Below are 7,134 nucleotides of genomic sequence, written 5' to 3'. Positions count from 1 at the left end.
AAATGCGCCCTGCGGGGGCCGGGTAGGGCCCGGGCGCCGGTCCCGTGGAGGGGATACGGAACTCCCGGGCCAACGACCTTCCCGCCGTGTTGAATCCTCCGGGCGGACTGCACGGACCCCACCCATTTACCTCTCGACGGTTTCACGCCCTCTTGAAGTCTCTCTTCAAAGTTCTTTTCAACTTTCCCTTATGGTACTTGTTGGCTATCGGTCTCGTGCCCGTATTTAGTCTTAGATGGAGTTTACCACCTGCTTTGGGCTGCATTCACAAGCAACCCGACTCCGAGAAGACCCGATCCTGGCCCGCCGGGGGCCGCTACCGGCCTAACACTGTCCGCGGGGTGAGCCTCGATCAGCCACATCTCCCGCGCCTGCCGCCGGGCGGGGATTCGGCGCTGAGATCTTCCCTCTTCACTCGCCGTTACTGGGGGAATCCTGGTTAGTTTATTTTCCTCTACTTAGTAATATGCTTAAATTCAGCGGGTCGCCACGTCGGATCTGAGGTCGTAGTCGGAAGAATAACGCCTGAGCGTCAAGGGGGTTGCCGGGGAAGGCCAGGCCCCTGCCAGAGCAGGGGCCTGGCGTCCCAGCAGCGCGTGCCCTCTTTCCCCAGATCGCATCTGCAGGGGTTTTGCCCTCGCCGGGAAGCCGGCTGCGGAGGTGGGCACCCGAGGCACGTGCACGCGGGCAGCCAGTGGAACACCACAGACAGCCACGTGCTGCACGCAGCCAGCCACCCGGGACGGGCCTGGGGCGGAACGGTCGCCAGACCCATTCTCGTGGCCAGGCGCGCCGGCGGCGCACTTCCGCGGCAGGACCCGGCGAGGGACTCTGTCACGGGCAATCGGGGGTCGGAACTTGTGGAGGGACGAAGCGAAAGCGGAGCTAACCCTGCGATGGACCCAGCCGCGTCCCGGGGAATCCCCGGGGTGATTGACGATCGAGCGACCCTCAGACAGGCGTAGCCCCGGGAGGAACCCGGGGCCGCAAGGTGCATTCTTAGTGTCGATGATCAATGTGTCCTGCAATTCACACTAATTCTCGCAGCTAGCTGCGTTCTTCATCGACGCGCGAGCCGAGTGATCCACTGCCATGAGTCACAGGCAACTTTTCGAAAACGATCACCCACCTGCGGGCACAGGAGAGGCGGGAGGAAGGTGACGCCGTCCGAGACGGCCCGGGCGCCCCGTTCAAGGCTTCCCCTCTGGTCGGCATCGTTTATGGTCAGAACTATGACAGTATCTGATCGTCTTTGAACCTCCGACTTGTGTTCTTGATTAATGAAAACATTCTTGGGAAATGCTTCCGCATTGGTTAATCTTGTGCCGGTCCAAGAATTTCACCTCTAGCGGCACAATATGAATGCCCCTGGCCGTCCCTCTTAATCATCGCCCCAGTTCCGAAAACCAACAAAATAGAACTGGAGTCCTATTCCAACTGGCAACTGGCCTACTTGTAACACTCTAATTTTTTCAAAGTAAATGCTACGGACATCAGAACACTCAGTCAAGAGCATCAAGGGGGCGCAGAGAGGCAGGGGCTGGGACAGGCGGTAGCTCACCTCGCAGCGGACCGCCAGCTTGATCCCAAGATCCAATTACGAGCTTTTTAACTGCAGCAACTTTAATATACACTATTGGAGCTGGAATTACCGTGGCTGCTGGTACCAGACTTGCCCTCCAATGGATCCTCGTTAAAGGATTTAAAGTGTACTCATTACAATTACAGGGCCTGGAAAGAGTCCTATATTGTTATTTTTCGTCACTACCTCCCCGAGTCGGGAGTGGGTAATTTGCTCGCCTGCTGCCTTCCTTGGATGTGGTAGCCGTTTCTCAGGCTCCCTCTATGGAATCGAACCCTGATTCCCCATTAACCGTGGTCACCATGGTAGGCACAGAAAATACAATTGAAAGTTGATATGGCAGACATCCGAATGTATCGTCGCCATCACAGGGACGTGTGATCGGCCCAAGGTTATCTAGAGTCACCAAAGCGGCCGGGCGAGCACGGATTGGTCTTGGTCTGATAAATGCACGCATCCCGGGAGGTCAGCGCTTGTCGGTATGTATTAGCTCTAGAATTACCACAGTTATCCAAGTAACAGATGGAGCAATCAAAGGAACCATAACTGATTTAATGAGCCATTCGCAGTTTCACTGTACTGGCCGTGTGTACTTACACTTGCGTGGCTTAATCTTTGAGACAAGCATATGCTACTGGCAGGCTCAACCAGGTAGCTGCATCTGCTGACGGGGTGGGGCAACCTTCATGCACCCCTCCCTCTCGGGAGCCTGCCTGGGCAGGAGGGCTCACTGGAGGGGTGTGGAGAGGTGCAGTCGCATGGGCACCGGCAGGCCCAGCCGTCTCCCCCGGGAGGGAGAGGCAGGCCGAGGCGCAGCCTGAGCGAGTCATAGGGGTGCCGGAGCGTGATGGCAGCGGCACCCCTTGGAACAGTCGTTCCGAGCTGCTGTGGAAATGTGCTGGGTAGAGAGGGGTGACGGCATGGCGCGCGGGGCCTTCGGACCTGCTGAGAAGCAGCATTCAAGGGCCTGGCGCCACCCGACCCCTCCCGCTCGGGTCCAACACCTGGGGGGCATGAGCTGCCGGGGCCGCTCGGCCTTCGCTCTGCTGGGTAGGGTCTCCCACCAGGCGACAGGCCCTTGGTTTGGACGGTCCATGCAGGGTGGAAGCGCTTTGCTCGAAACAACAGCCGAGGCTGGCCAAGCAGTCCATCCCTAAACGGACAGAGAGTGCCCAATCGATCAGAGTACGGCTGGGGCATCCCCTGGCAGGCCACCCTCCACAGGGGGTATGCTAGCTTAGTGTCCCTGCCTGCTCTCGGGGCAAGCAGAATCAGAGAAAAAGGACCATTGGGAAGGGGCTGAGAGGCAGGTACGTAACCGGGTCCCTGGGGTCCCGGCAGGCAGGCCCAGGTGCTACTTTCCCCTGTTTCAGCATCACTGGACCTCAAGGAGGTCTAACTGAGCAAACTCAGAAAAAAAGGGTCATCGGGAAGGGGCTGAGAGGCAGGTGCCTACCTGGGTCCCTGGGGGCCCCAGCGGATGGGCCCGGGTGCTGCCTTCCCTGTCTCAGCATCGCCAAACCTCACGTAGGTCTAACTGAGCAAACTTGGAGAAAAAGGACCTTCGAGAAGGGGCGGAGAGACAGGTGCATACCCGGGCCCCGGGGTGCCCCGGCGGGCAGGCCCGGGTGCTGCCTTCCCCATCTCGGCATCACCGGACATCACGGAGGTCTGACTGAGCAAACTGTGAGAAAAAGGACCATCGGGATGGGACTGAGAGGCAGGTGCGTACCTGGGCCCCCCAGCGGACGGGCCCGGGTGCTGCCTTCCCCGTCTCAGCATCGCCAAACCTGACGGAGGTTTAACTGAGCAAACTCGGAGAAAAAGGACCATCGGGAAGGGGCGGAGAGGCAGGTGCATACCCGGGCCCCTGGGGGCCCCGGCGGGCAGGACCGGGTGCTGCCTTCCCCCGTCTCAACATCACCGGACTTCACTGAGGTCTGACTGAGCAAACTCTGAGAAAAAGGACCATCGGGAAGGGGCTGAGAGGCAGGTGCGTACCCGGGCCCCTAGGGGCCCCAGCGGGCGGGCCCGGGTGCTGCCTTCCCCCGTCTTGGCATCGCCGGACCTTACGGAGGTCTAACTGAGCAAACTCGGAGAAAAAGGACCATCGGGAAGGGGCTAAGAGGCAGGTGTATACCCGGGCCCCTGTGTGCCCTGGCGGGCGGGCGCGGGTGCTGCCTTTCCCGTCTCAGCATCGCCAGACCTCACGGAGGTCTAACTGAGCAAACTCGGAGAAAAAGGATCATCGGGAAGGGGCTGAGAGGCAGGTGCGTACCCGGGCCCCTGGGGGCCCCGGCGGGTGGGCCCAGATTCTGCCTTCCCCTGTTTCAGAATCGCCAGACCTCACGGATGGTCTGACTGACCCTCTCCCTAGTAATCTGGAGGAAAATTACCCCTCTTTCTTGTAATCCGTGCACACGAGGTGACAGAGGGGACCCAAGGTGCGAATGTACACGGCCTCCTGGAGCCCTCGCTGGGATCGGGGAGGCAAATGGACCCTAATTGGGACTTCCAGGGAAGCTCGGCCATCTAGTCACCCCATAGGAAAGCATTGGGTACGACCAGATGGCCGAGGGGATCGGTGCGACCAGATGGCCGGGCACGAAAGGGAAGCCATCTGGTCACTCTGTCCCCCAACGAAAGAGTGAGCGGGCGCGGGGGCATAGGGGACCGGAGGCCCAGGGACCCAGCTGGGCCCCAACCATGGAGGCTGTGAGGGGGACCCGACGGGCCCTCCGACCCGGGGCACGTGGACACCTTGAAAAGCAGGGGAGGCCTGCACGGGACCGATGGACCCCTGTCCTGGGCCCTTGGTGGAGCAGCAGGCCGGGGGACGGGGCCCAGGACCGGGGCACCTGACCCGGGGCCTGGCAGGGCCCCTGGACCCAGCCGGGGCTCCCAGGCCCGGAGGCACACGGGACGCCTCCCCGGGCCCTCAGGACCCCGCCCCGGGCACCCTACCACGCGGCAGGGGCCCCGGCCGGAGCTCCTAAACCCAGCCAAGCAAGGGAAGGCTCCCCAGACACAACAGAACCCCGTCCCGGGCCTTTGACAGTGCGGCAGGCCGGGGGACGGGGCCCAGGGCCAGAGCACCCTACCCGGGGCCCAGCGGGGCCCCAGGACCCAGCTGAGGCTCCCAGGCCCGGGGCACAGGGGACGCCTTCCCGGGCCCGCCGCACCCTGTCCCGGCCACTCTGCCACGCGACAGGACTGAGGACGGAGCCCGGGGTGGGGAGGTTGCCCTCCCAGGGGCCATCAGGGGCCCCGGCCGGAGCTCCTGAACCCAGCCAAGCAAGGGGAGGCTCCCCAGGCACAATGGAACCTCGTCCCGGGCATTTGGCAGTGCGGCAGGCCGGGGCCAGGGCCAGAGCACCCGACCTGGGGCCCGGCGGGGCCCCTGGACCCAGCCGGGGCTCCCAGGTCCGAAGGCAAAAGGAACGCATCCCCGGGCCTGCCGGACTCCGTCCCGGGCCCCCTGCCACTCGGCAGGACCGAGGACGGAGCCCGGGGTGGGGAGGCTGCCCTCTCCAGGGCCCCTGGACTCAGCCCGGCAGAGGGAGGCTCCCCAGTCCCGCCGACCCCATCCATGGCAGCCTGCCACGCGGCAGGCCCAGGGATGGACCCAGGGCTGGGGCAGCATCCTGGCCCCTCCAGCTGCCAGCTGAGGACCGCTAGGCCGAGAGGGGTCCTAGAGTACCCTGTCCCTAGTAATCCGGAGGAAGGCTATTCCCCTTTCTGGTAACCTATGCGCACCGTAAGACTAAGGGGACCCTAGTCGCGGACGCGCCCGACCTCCTGGAGCCCTGGCTTTGATCGGGCAGGCAAATGAGCCCTCATCGGGACTTCCAGGGCAGCCCGGCCATATAGTCGCCCCATTGGAAAACATTGCGTGAGAACAGATAGCCGAGGGGAAAGGTGCGACCAGATGGCCAGGACCGAAAGGACGCCCCCATCTGCCTGCCCCAAGCCTTCATGGGAGGGCTCCCGTCTGCCCTTGCAGGGCTCGGGAGGTTGCAGGGCACGGAGACTGCAGGGCTCGGGGGGCTGCAGGGCTCGGGGCTGCAGGGCTCGGGGGCTGCAGGGTTCGGGAGCTGCAGGACTCGGTGCTGCAGGGCTCCGGGGCTGCAGGGCTCAAGGGCTGCAGGGCTCCGGGGCTGCAGGGCTCCGGGGGCTGCAGGGCTCAGAGCTGCAGGGCTCGGGGGTTGCAGGGCTCGGGGGGACTTGGAGACCCCACGCTGGGCCTCAGGCATGGGGAGGCCCGCAGGAGCTCCCGAGGCCCAAACGCCCGGGGACCCATGGAACCCGTCCCGGCACTGTGCCTCGCCGCAGGCTGGAGGAGGGAGCCTCGGACGCCGGGGAGGTGTCATCCGGTCCCCACTTGAGAACTGCCATCCCCGGGAGGGGCACACCGGCATACCCTGCCCCTAGTAATCCGGAGGAAGGCTACCCCCCTTTCTGGTAAACCGTGCAAACCGAGTGATGGAGGGGACCATAGGTGCGGAGGTGCCCGACCTCCAGGAGCCCTGGCTGGGGTCGGGGAGGCGAATAAGCCCTCATCAGGACTTCCAGGCCGGCCCGGCCATCTGGTCGCCCCATTGGAAAGCATTGCGTGTGACCAGATGGCTGGGACCGAAATGACGCCAATCTGCCCGCCCGAGCCTTTGTGGGAGGCTCCCGCCTGCCCTTGCAGGGCTCGGAGGCTACAGGGCACGGGCACTGCAGGGCTCAGGGGGCTGCAGGGCTCCGGCGCTCCGGGGCTGCAGGGCTCCAGGGCTGCAGGGCTCGGGGGCTGCAGGGCTCCGGGGCTGCAGGGCTCCAGGGCTGCAGGGCTCGGGGGCTGCAGGGCTCGGGGGCTCGGAGACCCCATGCTGGGCCTCAGGCATGGGGAGGCCCGCAGGAGCTCCCGGGGCCCGGACACCCAGGGACCCATGGAGCCCATCCCGGGCACTTTGCCTCGCCGCGGGCTGGAGGAGGGAGCCCCGGATGCCGGGGAGGTGTCGTCCCGCCTTAGCCCATCTGGTCCATGCCTGAGAACCGCCTTCCCCGGGAGGGGCATCCCGGCATACCCTGCCCCTAGTAATCCGGAGGAAGGCCACCCCCTTTCTGGTAAACCGTGCAAACTGAGTGATGGAGGGGACCCTAGGCGCAGAGGCGCCCGACCTCCTGGAGCCCTGGCTGGGATCGGGGAGGCGAATGAGCCCTCATCGGGACTTCCAGGCCGGCCCGGCCATCTGGTCGCCCCATTGGAAAGCATTACGTGCGACCAGATGGCCGAGGTGATTGGTGCCATGAGATGGCCGGGACTGAAATGACGCCAATCTGCCCGCCCGGAGCATTCGCGGGAGGGCTCCCGCCTGCCCTTGCAGGGATTGGGGGCTGCAGTGCACAGGGACTGCAGGGCTCAGGGGCTGCAGGGCTCAGGAGCTGCAGGGCTTGGGAGCTGCAGGGCTCGGGGGCTGCAGGGCTCCGGGGCTCCAGGGCTGCAGGGCTCCAGGGCTGCAGGGCTCGTTTGCTGCAGGAGTCCGGGGCTGCAGGGCTCGGGGGCTGTA

At 64.4% G+C, this 7,134-nt stretch overlaps 1 pseudogene; it reads right to left on the bottom strand.

Moving 5' to 3' along the window:
* Window positions 1-1,077: 1,077 nt before the first annotated feature.
* LOC146798471 (18S ribosomal RNA) lies at window positions 1,078-2,236 on the bottom strand (annotated as a pseudogene).
* Window positions 2,237-7,134: the final 4,898 nt, after the last annotated feature.

This window comes from Triturus cristatus, chromosome 9 (genome assembly GCF_964204655.1).
Source record: "Triturus cristatus chromosome 9, aTriCri1.1, whole genome shotgun sequence".
NCBI lineage: Eukaryota > Metazoa > Chordata > Amphibia > Caudata > Salamandridae > Triturus > Triturus cristatus.
This window is presented reverse-complemented; position numbering and strand designations above follow the sequence as displayed.